The 10,540-nt window shown below is 49.0% G+C and overlaps 1 long non-coding RNA gene across 1 annotated transcript; it reads left to right on the top strand.

The window, feature by feature from the left end:
- The first annotated feature begins 523 nt into the window (after positions 1-523).
- On the top strand, positions 524-9,593 carry LOC109378344 (uncharacterized). Its single transcript, XR_002122976.1, has 2 exons — positions 524-689; positions 9,356-9,593. It is a non-coding gene; the product is annotated as an uncharacterized LOC109378344 (long non-coding RNA).
- The last annotated feature ends 947 nt before the right edge of the window (positions 9,594-10,540 follow it).

The following is a 10,540-nucleotide window of genomic DNA, read 5'->3' as shown; positions in this document are numbered from 1 at the left end:
AAACCAAAGTTGGTGTTGGCCAGTCAAGGAGAAGGCCCACCACAGCAGTGGAGATTGACAGAACAGCCCTGGCCTGAAAAAACTCCATTCCTGTAGGGGAAGTGAGATACAACCCGCTCAGCTTTCATAAAGAAAGGCGGTGACGTTTGGGGCCCTCTTCAGGGGACCACAGTTCAACTAAAGAGAAGGACACTGGCTTGCTTTCGGCCGGGCAGGCCACCTGGCTCCCTGCTACCCCGAGGCCGCTTCTCCACGGGTTTTCTGAGCCATGCCACCCAAAGGGGTGAGCGTGAGCCCCCCTTTCCAGGAACGCCATCAGAACTCCTCAGCCTAGGGGAAAAAAAAAAAGAGCTGACTCCAGGTTTCCAGGCTGAGAGCTCAATCCAGCTGCAGCCAGATGGAGGAAAGTGTGTCCACATGACTGGCAGCTACTCGGGGCAAGTGACATGCAGGGTTCTGTATTGGAATTTCACTCACGGACGCAGCACCGCCCTTCAGAGCCATCTGAGCGATTGTGCAACCCCAGCCTATAAAGGCGGTGTCACTCCAGCCTCTGGAAACCCGCCTGCTCAGCCTCCAGGGAGCTCTCCTTCCTCTGCTGTCATCGTGGCCCAGCCTGGCAGCCACAATGAGGCTTTTCTACCTTCTGTTGCTGCCTCTTTGCCTGCTCTTCGCCCAGGTGGCCCCAGGTGAGCTTGGGGACCTGCTGAAGCACTCTCGCCCTGGGGCTGGGAACTCTTGGGCTAGGTGAGCTGTGAGGGCAGCTGCCTCTCTGTCCTGGTGTCCTAAGGGTGGGGCACCAGGAAAGCTTCCTGAGGCTGAGTGGCTGAGTGGCCTGCTGTGGCAGCGGGTAGCCTGCCGAGCCTGGGGGTCTGCGCTGTCCCCAGACTGGCTAGGAATGAGCTTGTCAGGGCATCCCCAGGCGGATGCCCTGCGGCCACCCAGCTGCAGGAAGGATGGGTGCATGTCTTGCTCCCTGGCTGCCCCTCAGGCTCCATGCCCTCTGCACTTGGCAGGGGTGGGGGGCCAGTCCCAGGCAGCTGCCAGCACCTCTCAGGTGTTGGACATCTAGAAAATACCCTCTGTGGAAGGGGACTGCCTCCTCTACCTGTGAGACTAGAGAGGCCAGCTTCTTACCCAGCTGGGAGAGGTGCAGAGTGCCAGCCCGGTCTCCCCCCAGGTCACTGGGTGGGGCCTCCCAGGTGCCCTGCTGCAAGCAAGTGCCGCCTGCCCCTCCCACAAAGCCAGCTCACTGGTGCCTTGACTCACCTGTGTGCAGGCACTCAGGGACTCACAAGCCATCTGAGGCCGTCCTTGAGGAAGCCATTCGTGTTCTCCAGGGTGGGCAATCTCCCCGGTACATGGGAGGGGAGCACTCTGTGGACCAGAAGACTCCAGCTCCTCAGGGTCAAAGCAGCAGTGTCCCTAACATAAGAGAAGGTGGTACCTTCAGGAGGAATTGGGGGACACGTTTTATGCCAGCCCTGTGACTCACAGTGACCTTGAGCAAGTCACACATTCTCACATCTGCAAATGAGCAGGCTGTGGCAGGTGATTCTAAAAGCATAGAGCTCTGAAAAAGTCAGTCGTGCTTTTCTCCAAGCCATCACTCTATCAGATATGCCTAATTTCCTCCAATGGTGCCTCAGTTTCCCCACCTGAAAACTGGGTATGCAAGTATTCGAATGTAGTTTTTAATGTTTCCGGGTGGAACCCATGAGAAAGGCGGGCAATCAAGTTACAGAGTGGTAGCCCTGTTTTTTCAAAGAACATTTCTATTCTAGTCTACCAGAGTATGCCATGCATAAGTGTCCATGCTGTGTTATTATACTGTGGTTCGGTCATGTATGCATGTGTGTGTTTGCACTGAGTAGCCGGCAAAATGTCTCACAGCAGTTCTGTTCAAATACACACAGGTTTGAAAGTCACTATGTCAACATGGAGAATTATTTTCAGCCTATTAGGTCTAAAGATGGTTACGAGCATCCCTTTCCAAGGATATGTGGAAACAGCTACACTTATTGGTCATTCGTTATACAAACACTAGCTGACCTTACGGGGCAGTAAACACAGCGCTAGCTCAGACACTCCCACGCGAGGCTACTGTCCTCTGCCCTTTCACAACACAGAAATCCCGTCTGCACAAGCCTTCCCGTTCACCCTTTCCTGGAAGGGCCGTTAGAGCTCATGTCTCACAGGAGGAAACCGAGGCACACACGAGCTGAGGCAGACCAGAGCTGTGTGGTGACTGCAGGAAATCAGGACTTGACACTTTCTTTTAACAGTTTTTGTCCCTATCAGAAAAGAAAAAAAAAATGAGTTGCCCACATTTATCTGATACAAATGGTCTTTCGGTGAAGACAGAATGATGTCAAAATGACATGGTGACTCAGGTCCTTGAATCAGCTAGATGAGGACCCAGCCAAGGTGTTTAGACATCGTGATAGTTTGAGGCTGTTCACTGACTGACTCGGCAAATATTTAGTGAACAGCTGCTCTGTGCAGGCCTTGCCCTGGGAAGTGGGGAGAAGCCAGGAAAGCACAGCCCTTGACCTCATGGCTTTACATTCTAGGAGCAGAACAGGGCAAGAAACCCCAATTGTATAATTAACTACCTAATTACCATCGTATTGTGAAATGCTGTGAGGCACAGCGTGCTGGGGGAGCATGTGACCATGGGGGCTGGCCTGGTCACATGGGGCCAGGAGGCTTTCCTGAGGAAGCTGAGCAGTGATGAGAAAAGGGGACGTCGTTCTGGCGTTCATGGCATTTAAATAATAATAATAACAATTTTTTCTTGACATTTGAAACTCAGGGTATGCACAGAAAATTCAGATTTTTATCTTCTCTCGAAAACACACACAAAAAAGATGTCAGCATTCCTCCCTGGGCACAGTGAGCCTCAACTAAATAGTGGCAGCTCCTCTGGGGATGGGCCCTGGCTCGCCACGTCACCGCAGGCCCCACCACTCCCTACGGCCTCACCTCAGCCCCCCGCCACGGGCTTATGTCATCTGCTGGGGTCTGAATTTACAGCCCTGAATTGAGTGAGGGAAAGGTGAGAAGGCCTTGGGAGCAAGGACAAACCAGATGGAAGGGGCATCAGGTGGGACAGGCCAGAGATGAAGGGAAATAAAAAACAATAGCTCTCACTTTTCATCGAGACCCCACAGCGCCCCCATGGGGAACACAGAAGCATTATCCCCATTTTGTGGATTAATAACTTGGCCAAAGTCACATGGCTGATCAGAGACAGGGGCAAGGACTCAGACCCAGGCCATCAGCTCCAGCGCCGGCACCACACGCCTCCCTAGGCGCAGAGTGTACCCGGGGGCTGGGAGGACTGGTGGGGGGACCAGGGTCAGCCTGGGGTCAGGGCAAGTGAGGACTCACAAGGCAAGAAATGCATCTGGGGTCGGGGGAGCCCTGAAAGGTTTATAAACTGGGAAAGTGATAGGACCAGAAATGGCTTAAGAGACTAGTTTGTGGCAGTGTGGAGACAGCGGACAGCAAGGTCACTTGTCCCCTAGACAGAGCCATCTCTCTTACGCCTGCACTTTCCCCCGGGTGGTCAGCAGTTCTGTAGAGCAAAATTAACCAGACCCACGATAAAGGCTCCAGTCATTCCTCAGTATCCTTCCGTCCTTTCCCTCGGGACACCGTGTGCCTTCCCGGGAGCTGGGCCTCGGTTTCCTCTCCTGGAAAACGGGGCAGGAAGCAAAACGACTCCCAGCTCCAACCTTCTGTGACCCTTAATCTCCCCGCCCGCCTTGCCCACACCTGAGTGTCTCACTCTGTCATCCCCACCCCAACCTGCTGGCCCGAATTCCTGGCCCTATCAGACCTCTGGCAACAGCCGCCAGGAATGTGGCCGCCACAGCCTCCGAATCCCATCTAGAAAACATGCTCTCCATGGCCTCCGCAGCCCCCATGGCCCCAAACCAGGCTGACAGAGACACCTGGCTAGCAACACACAGACAAAGTGGTCCTCACACACATCAGATACGAAGCATCCCCTGATCATGCAGGGATGACTAGCGGTAGGAGCCTCCATTTTAGATTTTATTCCCTATTTTATAGATTTTTTTTGTTCAGTAGTGGATCTCAGAGCAGTTGACTTTTCAAATGCCCGGCCAGCAAACCACGAACAGAGACTCCAGCTCTGACTCCCAGCTCTACATTCTTTCCACTCGCTTCCCAAAGCCCCCTGGATACATTGCCAGGCACACAAATGTATCTCAAGAATGATCTAGACAGGAACGAAAGGAAAGCGTTCATGAACCTAGTAAGAGGCATTGCTGATTATCCACGGCCAGCGTGAGTTTCGTGGTTTCGGGGACTTCACAGGTTACTTGTCTGCAGCCGAAGGGCTCGGCTCTGGTTTGGTTTGGAGATCTGTTGTTGTGCAGGAGAGGCTGGTCTATTTGACTTCTGTCCCCCGATAGCTTTAAGATTCACAGGAATGAAGGCTGATCCTCGGCGGTCTCTGCTGCTTACTGGAACCCGGCCAGCTCCGCTCCTAAGCTGACAAGCAGCCTCTGTTTCACGGCTGGCACTGCGGGGGAACCCACTGACTCGTGGGCAGCTCTTCCTTGGCACGACTGCCAACCAGCCACCTTGTCCTTGACCAGAGAGAGGGCCTTGGCAGACTTGCCAAGGCCCAGAGGGCTCTGATAAGCTAATTGCTCACCTGTGAGCAGTCTCACAGTGCCAAGTCCAGGTGTGGGTCACGGCAGGGGAGGGACTGTCCAACAAGTGTTGCAAAAATCTAGCTTGCATTCTTGCGCTCCCTCGTATCGGTATCTGTGTTTGTTCCTCACACATCTCACCTCGATGGGTCACGTCACCCTGTCCCGGCTCCTGGACCTTTTCAGGCCTGTCCTTTTACTGCTGGCTGTGCTGGCATGTCCTGACAGTGGACAAGTTTGGGCCCATCTTCTCCAAAACCTGTGTCATTTGGCAAGTTGCTCCTGCCTCAGCTCGGTGGTCTTTTAGTACAAGAAATGTATATTTTAGTCAACAGCTCTCCGATTTTCCCTTCTAACGCTGTTCCAAAACCTCAGCTTGTAGCTCTAATTGTGCGACATGAAGCCAGCCTTGGTGGCCGCACTTCGGAGTCGAATGACCGAGACCGAGTTCCGTTATCGACAGCCTGAGCACCACACTCGGCTCTCAGATTCTCCCCTGTTCCTGTCTCTCATCCCCTGTACGGCTCTCATTCTCGGGGCTCTTTTATACAAAGCGCAAAGGCCGCTCTCAGCGTTTCCAACGTATCTTCTGTGCAGTCTTTCTAAGCTGCTCTTCCTTGAACCACCACCATCCGACTTGCGCAGGTTATGTTTGATCTCGGTAGCTTTGAAGGTTGTCCGCTCCTTCCTGCAGATTTATTTCCTGGTGACTCTCCTGTGCCTGCTGCTCTAGATGCTTCCTCACCCCACCATTTTCTCCCATGTCGGACCCACTGGCCCATATCTCCTAGCTAGTTCCCCGCTACTTCATCATCACAGGCATCCTTTATTTCACCAACACGTATTGTTACGCTTGACTAGAAAAACGGTCGGTGTTACGTTTGCAGCTATGCAGGACTATTGACACGGCGGCTGTCACTGGCCTAATAAATGTACATCTGAAATAGTTGTGCTCTTAGCGGCTCGCGTGGCAACCGGCACAAACCAGATTTCCCCGCAGGCCTGCCCCCACTGCCCGCCTTCTCCTCATTCCTTCTCGCCCTTCAGTGAGCTTTCTCTTCCCTGAGTGACTGTTTCATGGTGCTCCAGAGGCCACGAAATGATGTGTGGGACTGTATTTCTCAGGCCAGCGTAGTGAGGACCACGACAAGAGTGAGCACAAGTTCAGGGAAGAGGAGAAGGGCAGGGCTGTGAGCTGCCCCAGGAGCGCCGGTGCCCAGGGAGTGGACAGCGGTGGAGCAAGGCCGTGACGAGAGGGGACACTGGAAACTCTCCATAGCACAGGACGGCTGTAGTGCAAGGGGTGTGCACAAGACCTTTCCAGAAGCAACTCGTTTTGTTTTTTGTTTTTATTGTAAAATATATCATGCATCTAGAAAAGTGCACAAAATAGAATGCATGACTTAATAAATTATAAAGAAAGCACCCCTGTAACCACAATATAAACCAAGATGTGGGGCGTGGCTGGCACTTAGGATGCCCTCCCCTAGGCTGTCAGTCACAACCCCCTCCTTCCCCCAAGGGGAACCACGGTTTATCTCTTGTGTTATAACGTCTTATATTTCTTACACTTTTACCATGTGCACGTTCAGACTGAATAACATAGCGTGGTGTGTGCATGCATTTCAAGCAGCTGGAAACCAAGAGGCGGTGGCATGGCTGAACCGTGGGAAACGCTTATATTTGATTTTAACAGAGAATGCCAAACTGTGCTAATTTACACTCTCGCAATCACTGAATGAGAGATCCCGTTGCTCCAGATTCAGGCCAACACTTGATAATGGTAATCATTTTCCAATTTTAGACATCTGGTCAGTGTAGTGGTATCTCATTGAAGTTTTAATTTGCATTTCCCCTGATAAATAATACGGTGAGCACTTTTGTGTATAGTTACTGGCCGCTTGAATATATTTTGTGAAATGTCTCATTGTCTTCTGCCCATAATTTTCATCAGATTATGTCTTTTCTTAATTATTTGTAGGAGTTCTTCATACAGTCTGCATACTAGTCCTTAGAAGCCATCAGCAATACAAATATCTTCTACTTTGTGCCTTGATTTTTTTTTCTCTCTTAATGAAAACTTTCCTTAGACAGAGGTTTTAATTATTATTTTAACGAGGCTAAATGCACCATATCTTTTCCTTTAGGGTTAGTTCTCTTTGCATCTTAAGAAATTGTTTTTTAACCCAAAGGCATGAAGAAAATTTTCACTATTGTCTTCTGAGAGCTTATTGCTTTGTCTTTTACATTTAGGCTTATAATCCATCTGGCAATGGTGTGTGTGTGTGTGTGTGTGTGTGTGTGTGTGTGTGTGTGTGTGTGAGATCTGAGTTAAGGGTGGAGTTTTTCTCAATATGAATATCCAAGTGTCCCAGAACAAACAACCTCAAACACCGTTTTCCTCCACTGCTCTGCTGAGCCACGGCTCTCACACATCAATCCTCCCTAAATGCCTTGGCCTTCGTACTCTGTTCTGTTCCATTTGTCTGTGTGTCTGCCCTGTGTTTTCAACACACAGTCTAATTACAGTGGCTCTATAATTAGTCTCAAAATCCAGTAAAGCGAGTCCTTCTACCTTCTTCTCCAAGAGTGTCTTGGGCCTTTGAATTTTCATGTAAATTTTAAGATCAGCTTGTCAAGTTTCACTGAAAGAATCTCTTGGGATTTTCATGGTAGTGGGTGAAATCTACAGGTTAATTTGAGGAGAATTAACATTTTAAAAATAATTAATCTTCCAATGCTTAAATATAGCATGTTCACTTATTTAGGTCTTCATGAACTTATCAAAAAACATTGTATATCTTGTATGTAGATATAGCCATCTATATTGCACATGTTTTCTGAGATTTATAACTAGGCATTTGATAGTCTGTGCAAGTCTATGTGGTGTTTTTCTTTTAATTTTATTTTTTCTGATAGTTGCTAGTATATAGAAGTAAACTTATGTATGTATGTATGTATATATGTTTTATTTATTTATTTATTTATTTATTTATTTATATATTGATCTCTTATACAGCAAACTTGCTAAATTCACTTGTTTAGTTCCTTTTGGACTGTCTAGATTCATCTGAGTTATTTAAAATACTGGTACATAGACTCCACCCCAGAACAATTATCTTAATATTTGTAAGAGTATCCCAGATGATTTTCATGTGTATGCAGCATGGAGAACCACCAGTCTAGACCACGGTTTCTCACCCTTGGTGTTATTGACGTCTTAGTCCAGATAATTCTCTGTTATGAGGGCTGTTCTGTGCACTGTACGTATCTAGCAACACCTCTGGCTTCTACCCACTAGGTGCCAATAACACCCTCCCCACACCCTCACATTTGTAACAACCAACAATGTCCCCCAAACATTGCCAAATGTCTAGTCACCAGACACCCACAGTTCTAGATCGGATGAGGTAGCTGCAACAGGGCTACAGATTAAATAACAAGACAACTTCAGTCGATATGAAAACCATCTTTCCAACAAGCAGATACATGACATTAAAATGTACTGTTTTCCAGGGTGGTGATGGCCTATTGTGTTAGTCAGCTGGGACTGCCATAATAGAGTACCACAGTGTGTGTCCCTTAAACAACAAAATTTTCTTCTCTCACAGTTCTGGAGGCCAGAAGCTCAGGTTCAAAGTGTCAGCAGGTTAGGTTTCTCCTGAGACGTCCCTCCTTATCTTGTAGACGGCCACCGTTTCTGCAGCCTGATGTGGTTTTTCCTCTGTGTGCACACACCCCTCAGGTCCCTTTGTGTGTCCAAATTTCCGCTCCTTACATGAACACCAGTCATATTCGATTAGGGAACACTCGTTTGACCATATTTAACCTTAATCACCTCTTTAAATCACCCCATTTCCAAATACAGTCACATTCTGACGTATTGGCTGGTCAAGACTTTCAACATATGAATTTGTAGGGGGTGCACAATTCAGTCCATAGCACCTATCCATGCAAAACAATGGCTTGAGTTGAGAGTCACTCACCAGGAATACTGTAGGGCAGCTTTGTTTGGGTCTGGATACAGGAGACAACTAGCCTGCAGACCTTCTGATTAGGAGATCCTGTGCTACTGGGAGGAGGGCAGAATAAATTCCAACTGGAGAAAATGGGGAAAGCTCTGTAGAGCAGCCGTCATTTAAACCTGACATTAAAGGACCATAGATCTAGGCAACATAGTGATAGGGAAGGTGGGGGGAAGGGATGCAAGGTGGACGGAATGGTATAGCTAACAGCACAGGCGGAGGAGAGGTTAGGGTGTGCTCGTGGCGTTAGGAATACGCTTGAGTCTGTGAAACAAGATGTGTGTTAGGACACAGCAGTACAATATGGTAGAACACTGATTTGGGGACCAACTTGAACTCTGCACACCTTAAAGCTCTCTGGGCAGAAGAAAAACCCCGTTCAGAGCCCAGCTGTTCACTGTCAGCTTTTGTTGGGCCTCATCTGGCATAGACCTCAGACAGGTGATACAGACCTCAGATTAAGGGAGGTCTTCAGACGCCTTTTCATGAGCAGCCCCGGTGGTCAAATGAGGGCCAATTTCTTGGAAGAGAAAACTCTCAGAGGTGCTTTGCAAAGAGCTGCCTGTCCTGCTTCACCAAGTGTTCTAAAGTCATTCTGGCTGCAAGCCATGAGTCTGAAGCATTTTCTTTTCCTTCTTACAGGTGATGGCCTCTTTTCAGGTCTCTTCCACAGATACCCAGAATACCAATGTGCCAAAAAGGGGGGCACCTGTAACTTTTCCCCGTGCCCGCTCTTTACCAGGGTTGATGGCGCCTGTTACAGTGGGAAGGCCAAGTGCTGCGTCTGAGCTGGGAGCAGCGGAGGCAAAACGCAGGAGCCATGTGAACACTTTGTAGGCGTTGTTTTAATAAAAGAAGACTTTTTTTTGTTTCTGAAGCATACTTCCTTTGGACCAAAATGAATCTTGCGTCTCCTTTTGGAAGAGGTTAAGGAAGTATGGGGGTTAGAAGTGAGACTGGCCAGACCACATAGCCTGTAAGCTCGGGACCGAGGGTGACGGCAAGGGCCTGAGTGATGTCACTGCCACATCGTTTTATTACCAAGCCAACACGGGAGTGGCACAGAGGGCCCACCTGCAATCAAGACACGTGATGAAGAGACAGGTGACACAGCTTCAGGCCCCCCCTTGGTCCTAGCAGTCACTCACCCCAAATTCAGTGGTCTCAGCAGCCTGTTCAGTAAAGCAGTCCACCTGCAGAGCCCAAAGCACTGCCTTTCTTCCCTCTGGGTTGGGGGCAGTGGGCTGGTTACGCTTAGCATTTGAGAACCTCTGTGATGGCCGTAAAACCAGTCCTGTAAGTTTCACCCTCTAGGCCTAATATCTGGGTTTCTGGATGATGATTTTTGACTCTACCCCAATCACATAACCTTGTTACATGTCACTTAAAAAGCATATGTTATGGGGGCAGCTGGTTAGCTCAGTTGGTTAGGGCGCAGTGCTCACAACACCAAGGTTGCCGGTTCGATCCCCACATAGGCCACTGAGATGTGCCCTCCACAACTAGATTGAGACGACTACTTGACTTGAGCTGATGGGTTCTGGAAAAACACACAGTTTCCCCAATTAAAAAAAAAAAAAAGCCCGTGCTATGACTGCTACTTCTTCATTTCATTCCTTCTGCACCGTTTGGCCTGCAGACACCTGTTGGTGGGGGAGAATGGGTCACCTTCTCTTTCTTCTAATAAATGTCTTACAACTCCTGTTGAAGCAACTATTGTCTCCTCCATCGGCGATGGCAATTTCATATTCCACATCAATAAATTGGAAGCACAAATGAAAATCCACCATTGTGAAAAGGTTTGTCCCCATCTGCCGGTCGTAGATT

This window comes from Hipposideros armiger, unplaced genomic scaffold, assembly GCF_001890085.2.
Source record: "Hipposideros armiger isolate ML-2016 unplaced genomic scaffold, ASM189008v1 scaffold_1889, whole genome shotgun sequence".
Taxonomy (NCBI): Eukaryota; Metazoa; Chordata; class Mammalia; order Chiroptera; family Hipposideridae; genus Hipposideros; species Hipposideros armiger.
The sequence above is the reverse complement of the archived record's forward strand: the minus strand, read 5'-3'. Positions and strand labels throughout refer to the sequence as shown.